At 35.7% G+C, this 10,645-nt stretch overlaps 1 long non-coding RNA gene across 1 annotated transcript; it reads left to right on the top strand.

The window, feature by feature from the left end:
* The first annotated feature begins 5,601 nt into the window (after positions 1-5,601).
* LOC130014371 (uncharacterized) lies at positions 5,602-6,401 on the top strand. The gene is made up of 2 exons (XR_008789356.1): positions 5,602-5,658; positions 6,115-6,401. It is a non-coding gene; the product is annotated as an uncharacterized LOC130014371 (long non-coding RNA).
* Positions 6,402-10,645: the final 4,244 nt, after the last annotated feature.

Here is a 10,645-nt window from a genome sequence, read left to right as displayed (position 1 = left end):
AAAGGGGGGATATCGCAATAACAAGCTGCGTATCTAGTACTTGGACTCCGTGAAGAGCGAACCCCTCTAATGACCTATTTTTAGACAGACGCCATATTTCAGTACATTCACTTATTTGTTTAAATCGAGTAGGCTAATGAATATGGATTTAGCGCCTGAACTGTTTTAAAAATCCATACATTATTCTTTTTTTTTGTTAATGAGCGGAGCGGAGCCGGGCGCAGGGGCGGATCCAGAGGGGTCGACCCCCCTCCCCTGCTCAGCTACACATTTTTTATTTTTTTTTTTGTAAATCAACAATTTTTATGAGAAAAGTTTCTCGGCCGTGTGCTTTATCCTTTATCGTCAGATGTGGGACAGGATGGGCACTCAAAGCACGAGATAATGATATAGACATTATGTGATATCACAATTAATACTTTGCATCCATGAAATTGAATCACAATGTCATTGTATTAATTCATAATAAAAATTGACGTAAAACGAGGTGTTGAATTTCTCTGTTTAAAAAGCTCAATGTGTATGTATATACGCCAAAATGACGATAGAGACCATGCGGGAGGGGGGAGGGGAGAGATATATTGTCTCCGAAACCAGGCAAACGCCCTCCTGCAAAAATTCCTGGATCCGCCCCTGGGGCGATGGGGGGTGAATGAAATGATCGTTTTTTAATAGTCTTTCAGAAGTGACGATGAAATGATCATCTATTTTCACTATCTCCAAGAAGTGTTAATGCCATGCAGTTCTGTAATATAGACTATCTTTGAGAAGTGACGATGAAATGATCATCTATATGATGTATCTCCCAGAAGTGTGAAAGAAATGATCGTTTTTTTAATAGTCTTTCAGAAGTGACGATGAAATGATCATCTATTTTCACTATCTCCCAGAAGTGTTAATGACATGCTGTGAAAAAAGACCATCTTTCAGAAGTGACGATGAAATGTTGTGAAAACAGGCCATCTTTTGGAAGTGTGCTAGAAATGAACATTTCGGTGTAGTTTTTTTAACACTTCGTTTGAAGTGTCTATAGAAGTGTGTTGGAAATGAACACTTCGGAGGAAGTGTACACTTCATTTCGGTACGGGCTGGGTTGTTTAGATTCGCATGGGGGGGGGGGGGGCAATGGTTAGCATGTGCGCGCTGTGTATCACACGGTCTGTCATTCATTCAACAGGCGTGGTTTAGATTCCCCGGTTGTATATGACCAGGAGCAGGGTCGTCTGTCCAACCTCGTGGGTTTTCTCTGGCACCTCCTGTTTCTTCCTACTGCTAATTATTGAAATCAAATTGAACCATGTGTTAGTCCTGAAATGACAAAATTTGTGTTGAGTGGACGTTAAAAGTAAGTTGTGATATGATAAATAGTCATGGACACTTGACATGCTTTAAGAGTATGTTCACAGATGAAGAAATTATCGCCCCAACAGAACCACTGAGCTGCATGTGCGACAAGCAATAGAGGTTCATTGTCAAATTTGACACTTCATGGAAGGGTTGATAAAAACTTCCGCTTGCTGGTTTATCCTATCCATGTTTGCTTTCCTATCGGTTCTTGCATAAGATTTTCTGTTTAGCGTTTAGCGTGTTAGTTTAATTTGATCGGCAGACGTGTTCGTCAACGTCAACCGGCACCTGACACTGCAAGAAGAGTTGGTCAGGTTGCCAAAATTGGGCGGTTGATTAGGAGCATGCCATGACGAATTGCTGAATGTCTGAGGATTGGTGGAGCAATTACTCATTATTAAGACAAAAATCAAAAAAGTCCATTTTCACTTTTGACAGGGTATCTCTTTGCGTCCATATGAACTGTTTATGTTCATGTGTAGGCAATTGGTCTGTTATTAACATACACTGGTCAACGCTAATAAAAACAGCAGTGCATTTCCGCAGGTTTGTATTGTTTCTGAATATCCCCTACTTATTTTGAAGAGTATATATGTGTAGTATCAAAGGATAGGCTATGTTAGAGTAAACAACCAATATAGACATTCCGTCCATAATCGTAAAAAGTAGTATTTATAATCTTTAATTTTGGTAAATTTATATATATAATTAAGAGAATAACTAGAAATGGCCTTTCAAAAAATAATAAGTTGCTAATCTGGTCAAATAGCGTTAAGTGGGTGTAGTCTTCCGTATATAATGTGTCAACGTCCCAGTTCACAATACCAGGTTGGTGCATTAACTATTGAGACAAGAAAATACAACGTGACTCATGACGTACTTAAAGATAACAGTAACACATCGTTATAGAAACACTATCAGACGGAAGTTGACCATACAATTACCTCGTGGTCACGTTCCAATAACTAACATTAATTATATTCATTTTTTATCCGAAATGAAACCAAGTTGTATTATTACGTCACAATAATCTTGTTTGGTCGTCGTTGTGACTTATGAATTGAGGTCCGTTATTAATTATATTACTTTATTTGTTTTGCGATTTAAAGGAGCTAAATTGCTAATATTTGAGACCTAGAAATTGACCCAAATGGATCGCAACGCATATAATAATGTAATCTAATTGTATATGAACTGATTTACATTCAATTGTTTCCGTTTTGACTCTAATTTTAAATCAGTTATGTCCAGCGAAATACGGCGCGAGTCTCAATCGAATGGAAATTTCTAGCGTCAGGTTATTCCAGTCTATTGTGCATGCTTTCCAGATAAGTTATGGCGTCACCGTTTGACATGAGTTGTGGAATATGTCTAGCCTCGTTCTTTCTGGTCACTTGTTACAAATGACGCTGAAACGCACTAAGACACGCGATTCGTGTACCAATGCTAAAATATTTATTTTGTCTTAAATATTGGATATCAGAAGCGTACCTTTTCCCGGTATAAGATCACAACATTAATGTTGATTTGAATTGACAAATAATTCGTGTTTTCAACGTGTAAGACTTTGGATGATATTGAGTTAGAGACTTAGCTACTTTAAGTATTGCCAGAGAACAATGTTGTGACCATCAATTGTACGGCATAGTTAGAACATTACCATAGGCTTAATAATAGTTGATCAGTAATAAAAATATTTCATGGACAATTAATTTTAACGTTTATTAGCCTTTCTAGTGCTTTAATCAACTAATCTCGGTCTTCAGTATTTTTACTTTATTGTTTTACTAAGTATTATGTTTATTTGATCTTTTGTATATTGTTAATCACCTGTTCCATAAGAGTTACAAGTGCATATTGTTAATCACCTGTTTCATAGAGTTACAAGTGTATAATATTGTTAATAATTTACTTGGTAAGGTAACAAGTGTATATTGCTAATTATTTACTTGGTAAAGTAACAATTGTATTAATATCATTTGCTTGGTCGGGTTACAATTTTATATTGTTAATCATGCACTTTGTTAATCATTTATGGTGTTAATCATTTATGGTGTTAATCATTTAATTGGTATAATTTATATTACTTATCATTTACTTGGTAGAATTACAATTTCATATTGCTAATCATTTACCTGATAGAGTAACAATTTTATATTACTATCAGTCTCTTGACAGAGTTTTAATTAATTGTTAACCATTCTCTAGATAAGTTTTCCTATGTGTGTTTTAAAACGTAATGTGTGAATAAATCTAGACGTATATATTAATATATTCTCCCAGGCATGTATCTGTGAATAGTCCTTATTTCGTGGCGGTAGGACGTTTGGTTATCATGGTCAGGTGCGTAAGGACGATGATCAAAACTTAATCGTGTACTACTGTCAATAACTTATCTCAAAATCTCCATCGCGTTTTTAGCTTGTGGTCCATCTAGAGGTCAGTTTTTATCCGATTTACCATTCGAATACGCGGATAGCTGTCTATTAGTTCAATTTGGACGGAAAACCGAGGTCCCGTATATAAATTGACGTGCACGTAAAAGATCCCTTGGCAGTTGGAATTCGATATAAGAGTAGGCCATAGAAGAATGGAATATGTTACCGTTACACCATAATGACAATTGACTTCGAATGTCGTTAAAATCGGACCGAAACTGCCCGACAAAATGGCCGCTCTTTGTAGGCAAATAGTGTAAAAGTACGGAATATCAAGGTTGTGGAATTGTGGACCCTCTAGGTCAAAATTTCGAGAGGTTTTGATATATGAAACATGTATTTTATCCCTATATTCGCGCATATCGGAACGTAACTTCCTGGATTATTGCCAGTAAAATCGAACTGAAACTGCGGAAAAACGAGCAGCTGATTTTATCAAGGCGAACCATGAATCTAGTCGGGCTGATATTCATAAACAAACTAGTTTTACAGACATTAAGCAATCATGGCATTTTTTGTACTGTGATATATTTTTGTGAAGTGTTTCAATGAGCTGACACTTTTACATAGCCAATGCATTTTCAACAGTTACAGAGAAGCTGTTGCAAGGGTCTGTAAGTATGTATCAAGTACATTGGATCTAGTTGACTTAAGAGTGTCTGATATGTGCATGTTGTACCAAATAGTATATAAAGAATTTGAACAGGATGAACATATATTGTTAATTGTAAAGGTTAAGTAGCTGTGTAGATATATTTTTGTGACAAAAACGGAATATTATGTCAGAATTTAAAAAATATAATAAGTCTACGTACTGGAACACATCTTGACCTTTGGACAGGTAACTAATTTCTTTTCACAACTTAAGACTGCTATAATCTTAAGGTTTAGATACAGAAGATATCTTATTGATTGTTTTATTTATTATAAAGACTTGTCTGATCACATAATAAATTAAAAGTATCACGTGACAAGTTAAAGGGATTATTGTCCATTGTAATTGGATCTGGATGTTTAGTTGCATTGACAGTGGTTAATAATTTTGAGCTTAATGCAGTGAACACTGCTGGAGAAATCATGAAATGACTTCCTGTTACACGATATCGTGCAATGCATTTATAACATTTTTTGAAACATAACCTGCTTTCTAACCGAAATTATGAAACAACATCTGTACGTACGTAGCTCCAGTATGTGCTTTTCTTTGGATTTTTTATAAAATTTTAACTGACTTTTTGTTAAGTGTTCAAAATGACAAGGGAAATATTGAAGTCTTTGGCGAGAGACAAACGTTTTTATAGTTAATGTCGTTTTAAGGGACGACGGAAGACATTATGAAAAATCTCTAAACATGACTTGCATTTTCGGCATCCATTTATACTATAATATTTGTGACTGTCGTTTGTTCGTTCAGGGCGGTCCTGGGGCTGACATTTGGCGTATAGGGGTAGCCCGGACGAGCGAGTAACATAGGATTGATGGCGTTCGTCTCAAATGTTAGACCAAATTTCAGATTCACTCACCCTTTTCATAAAGATCCAGTGTGCCCCCCCCCCCCCCATCCCAAAGATTTAATTCTAGCACAATGAGAATCTTTAATTAGCAAAATTATATTCGATACATGTATAGCAAAACATGCTAGCATTTGTAATGCCAGATTCATTCATCCAGCTGCAAAGATTGTTATATCCACAATATTCAAATTTCTATGTCAGTAAAAGCAACATTGTCTAGACCAGGTATCTACATGTATGATGAACCTATTGTCTGGGCCAGATAACCACATGTTTGATGAACATATGTATTTTTATTTTAGGTCATTCAGTGCCTGATCCAATAAAGAGTTTTTGTTGATTAAGAGGTGATTATATAGGTAATAATCGTAAAGCTGCCATGACTTACAGTTTTCGGCATTCTATTTTGGGGATTCATTTCCAACCAAAAACCTTATATTGTTCAGAGGCAACTATTTATTGATTACGAAATTCTTTTATTATATTAGGAGTAATATTGCTGAAGTACATGTATGACATAATTTATCTTTCTTTTGAAAATATAGTGTTAATTAATATGAAAAATTAAAAGGACATGAACGCTGGATTAAAGTAGGTTTGATTAGGCATCCAGACTAAAAGAAAATAACATTGTTCAACACAAATTAACTTGCTCATCTTAAGCTAATATATAACACTAAATAAAGGTTCAATTTATTGTTTTTGGCAAGTATTTTTTTATAACAGTAAGCACGAAGTAAAATTACACGACCCAGTTGTTAAAGGACTGTAGCTTACTTATTAGGTTTCAATTAAATTATATGTTATATTTTCAGATTAAACCTACCCAACAGAGTAAAAGAAAAGGAAAATTGGTGAACAAGTGTTGACATTAGCAGAAAACATATACAAGTTTAAAGCAAAGTGTGAAATGGACATTTAGATTTTGGGATAAACCAATATAGTGAGGCCCTGTTTATATGGTTTTCATTTATTCGAAAACCCCAGTTTTTGAAGGAAAACATTGTCTCGTTTTATTGAACAGTTAAAGTTAAATACGTATTGCCTTAATTATTAAATTATATTAGCCTTAAATGGTAAAGGAATAAAGACTATAATAATTCGCAGTTATTTATCTTTAAACAAACCGTGATGTGACATAAACTATTGATATGTATCTGTAAACAACATGTATTGTGATAGCAAACATTCGAGGGGGGTTCAATGGTCCGCCGCTATAAGAAATACTATAAATATTGGTATCAATAACCCTAACTCAACCCCAACCCTAACCCTAATAATAGATATCGGTGGACTAATGAACCTGCGGACCAGTGAACCTGTTAGTAGTGAATCCGCGGACTAGTGAACATCTCAGCATTACCCCAATATTCATATGTATTTATAAACAACATGTGGAAGAAACTATTGATGTATCTATAACCAACATGTATTGTGAAAGAAACTATTCAGTTTTGTGAGACTTCTGACCCCCCGTTGTACTTAACGGGAACGCCAACCCGTGCCCGTGTTCTAAAAAACATTTTCTACAGGTGTGATTTAGAGAATAAGAAATATCCGGATAAATGAGACTCCACCAGATAAATTGAAAATGTCGAATTAAGTTTGCACAGGCAATAGATGTCTGTTGTACGTAATTCTGTCAACATACATATAATTTTAAACATACATTATGCAAGAGCAAAATTTGCCTTTTTCAGGTGAAATGTTATCTAAATTATTAATTACTTATCCAGACCATAATCACCTCTCGATGTCATCGGTAGCCTGCGATAGTTACTGGATCAGGATCCGATTTGCTGCTCAAGTTTCATTCATAATTTAATCATTAATTGGATAATCGAGACTATGTTTTTATCCTACCGACTTTAGTAATGATGACCGAGGCTAGGCCGAAAATTCAATCGCTAAATTCTCGGTTCAGAGTGGGTCAAATTGACTGAAATTTTCAGCAAACTCCCTTTACATTATCTAGTTTTTACCTATTATAGTGAGAACGGTCAGCTCTTTACCTAATCTTCCATGATGTATCTTTAAGGAAGATTATAGTTTACTAACAGTTTGTTAGTTCACACAGATTTGTTTCTCAAATACACCTGACAGTATAAGTGGTTAAATTGTTTTGTTTCTATGCCATATTTAAAACATATTATGTATTAATAACAATAGATGAATTTCCATAGTACCTTATATTTAAGATGTTTCAGAGATATTTTCTGATGATTTCCCGCTGGTTTTAGCGATATTTATGATTTGAATTCAAAATATTGTTGCATATTTCTATACGCCCACATGTTATTACAGGCAACCGGTTTTAACATATTTATTTAAAATTTGATGTGAAGCACAGTGGGCCATTAGAGGACAAACCTTATCAATGTATAGTGTTCTGCAGACTTCCTTTTTGAAAATGTTGTGCACATGATACAGGCTATAGTTTTCAAAAGATTCTTTTTAAATTTGTTGTGACGTATTGAGGTCACGAGATGGGCTTATTTCCACGGTTTGTGTGGCTATCTTTGAAAGAAAAGTCGCAGTCTTTGAATTTCACCCCAGATGTTTTTAGGAAAGTATATATTTAAGGCTAACACACCCAAGCCTTATATTATGGTTTAATTGCTCCTCTTGCAGTATCAAATATTTGAGATGATTTTATTTTCCCAATAAGGTGAGATCCCTATGTTCTAATCTATTACAATTTCAATGTACACTGGGGGTTTTTTTTGGTGGGGGGGGGGGGGGGGGTAGAATCGTCGTTACGAATGATTCAAAAGTTGCAATGGCTCGAGGATACTATATTAGTTTTGTGAGCCCTTGCGACTTTGAACAGGTATAGTAATAGCGGTGAGAATCTCTGCTTACCCTAAGCAGAAAATTCTTATTTTCGAACTCCACCAAGGCATTCTAGCTCAATAAGAATGAAAGTTATTGTGTTCCAAAGTCTCGACCAATCCAATTGCTTATCGCTCTGCTTACCCTGAGCAGCAATTGCTCATTATCGAACTTAGTCAAGGTATTAATGTAATGAAACTAAACAGTAAGTTTCATCACTCTCACTTAATTAGAACTAAAGTTATCGTGTCCCAAAGCATCAACCAATCAAATTTCTTATCTCTGCTTACTCTTAGCAGAAAATGCTCATCTTCGAACTCCATCAAGGTATTGACCTAATGAACACCTTGACCTAATGTTTGAACATTATGGCTCAAACGGAGGGACGGACGAATCCATTTTAATAGTCCCCTGCTTTCGTCGAAAGCCGGGGGACAATTCAGAATTAAAAGAGTGTATAAACATTTTCGTACGCTTCCTGGAAAACCTGGAAAATCATGAATTCCCCCTTTGAAAATTCCATTCCTGGAAAACCTGGAATATGAGTATCTTATCACGGAAAGTCATGGAATTTTCACCTCCGTCCAGTAATTACCCTTTCTCCGAAATTTGATCCCATTTATTCAATTTGTAAAACTTATACGAAAGAAAAGCACGGTAAAGAAAATAGATCCAAGAGTAGACAAACTTTCGTAGTTTTTCAGACGCAACAGTCATTGGCTTGACAATCAATTTTTTTGGCTTGATAATCTGGACCACGTCCTGTAGCAGTCTCGCAGACTTGGCTGAATTATCTCCTTTTCAGGTACTCGTCTGATAGTCAGAGTTCAACTAGTTGTGTTTTTGCTTTCGAATAGCGTGATGAATTCTCTTTGATATACCCAACTAACTACAACAATATTAAAATGCCCGGTAAATGATAAAAACCGAGTTCTGTTCATGGTTAATGCGTGACAAAACTAATTCACGAAAAGCCCGATGTTGCGCATGTCAGAAGTCTTTTGATATACCTAATATGGGGGAAGCAGCTGTAAAGAGCCACATGAAGGGCGAAAAACATTTAGAGAGAGTGAGAGAGAAATGGGGTTTAACGTCCACTCGACACAAACTAGGTCATTTCGGGACTAACACATGGTTCAATTTTATTTCAATAATTCGCTTGCGCGTAGGGGTCTTTACCTGTGGGAGGAAACCGGAGGACCCGGAGAAAACCCACGAGGTTGGACAGGCCACCCTACTCCTTGTCACGTACAACCGGGGAATCGAAACCCCGCCAGTTGACTCAATGACAGACCGTATGATACAGTGCGCGCGTGCTAACCATTCGGCCATCCAACCCCCAAAAAACATTTAGATAATTACAGAAAATTAAAAGAGTGTGGTCAGAATCTTATTGGTCAGTGTTTTGCTTTATCTTCGGGTCAAACAGGGGTTAGTACAACTGAAATTTCAACAGAAAGTTCTAGTTCACGTTGTGGTAATTTTGGCACTAAAACCGAAAGTAGGAAATCCCAATCATTGACTTCGTTCTCTTCAAAGGAAAATACAATAAAATTCGAGATATTGTGGAGCCTGCACAATATAGAAAACCACCACTCATATAAATCAAATGAAGGCATTGATAAATTATTTAAGAAAATGTTCCCTGATAGCGACATTGCACAGAAATTCATCTGTGAAGAAAAAAAGATGGCCTATTATTGCAACTTTGGTTTAGCACCCCAATTTTCAGATTTGCTGAAAAACAGTGTGAAGAATAATAATTCTTTTGTACTCCTTTTTGATGAAAGTTTGAATCCCAAAACAAAAAACAGCTAGATATACATGTGAGGTACTGGGATGGGGATACTGTGATAACTCAATACTATAACCCCAAGTTCATTGGCCATGCTGCATCACATGAACTTTTAGAACATTTTACCGATTCTGTCTAAACTTGTGCAAGTTTCTATGGATAGACCTAATGTTAATTTAAAATTTTTGGATCTCTTTTCTGATTATATACAAACTAATTATTCTAGTGAAGTCTTGAATATAGGAAGCTGTGGGCTCCATATTATTCACGGTGCATTCAAGGACTTTTCTTCAACTTCTGAGTGGAATCTTGACAGTTTGTTTAGAAGTTGTTACATATTGTTCAAGGACACCCCTGCTCGCAGGGAGGACTATGAAAAATTAATAGGAACTGATAATCATATTTATGCTTTAAAGTTTTGTAAACACAGATGGTTAGAAAATCTACCAGTAGCTTTAAGAGCTCTTGAGATCATTCCATTACTTAGAAAACATATTGATCATGTGAACAAGAAAAAAATAATCAACCCCAAAAAGAGTCATATAAAACGATTGTGGAACTGTTAAAAGACCCTCTTTTTTAAAAGACCCTATTTCAGAAGTTAAAATAAACTGTTTTATTTCTATTGCACAAGAAGTTACCCCATTTTTAACCTTGTATCAGACTGACAAACCCGTGATTCCATTTCTTGCTGAGGACTTGTATTTGCTGTTGAAGGG

Source organism: Patella vulgata, chromosome 9 (assembly GCF_932274485.2).
Source record: "Patella vulgata chromosome 9, xgPatVulg1.2, whole genome shotgun sequence".
NCBI classification, from domain to species: domain Eukaryota; kingdom Metazoa; phylum Mollusca; class Gastropoda; family Patellidae; genus Patella; species Patella vulgata.
Note: the sequence above shows the minus strand (reverse complement) of the source record. Positions and strands in the feature narration are given on the sequence as shown.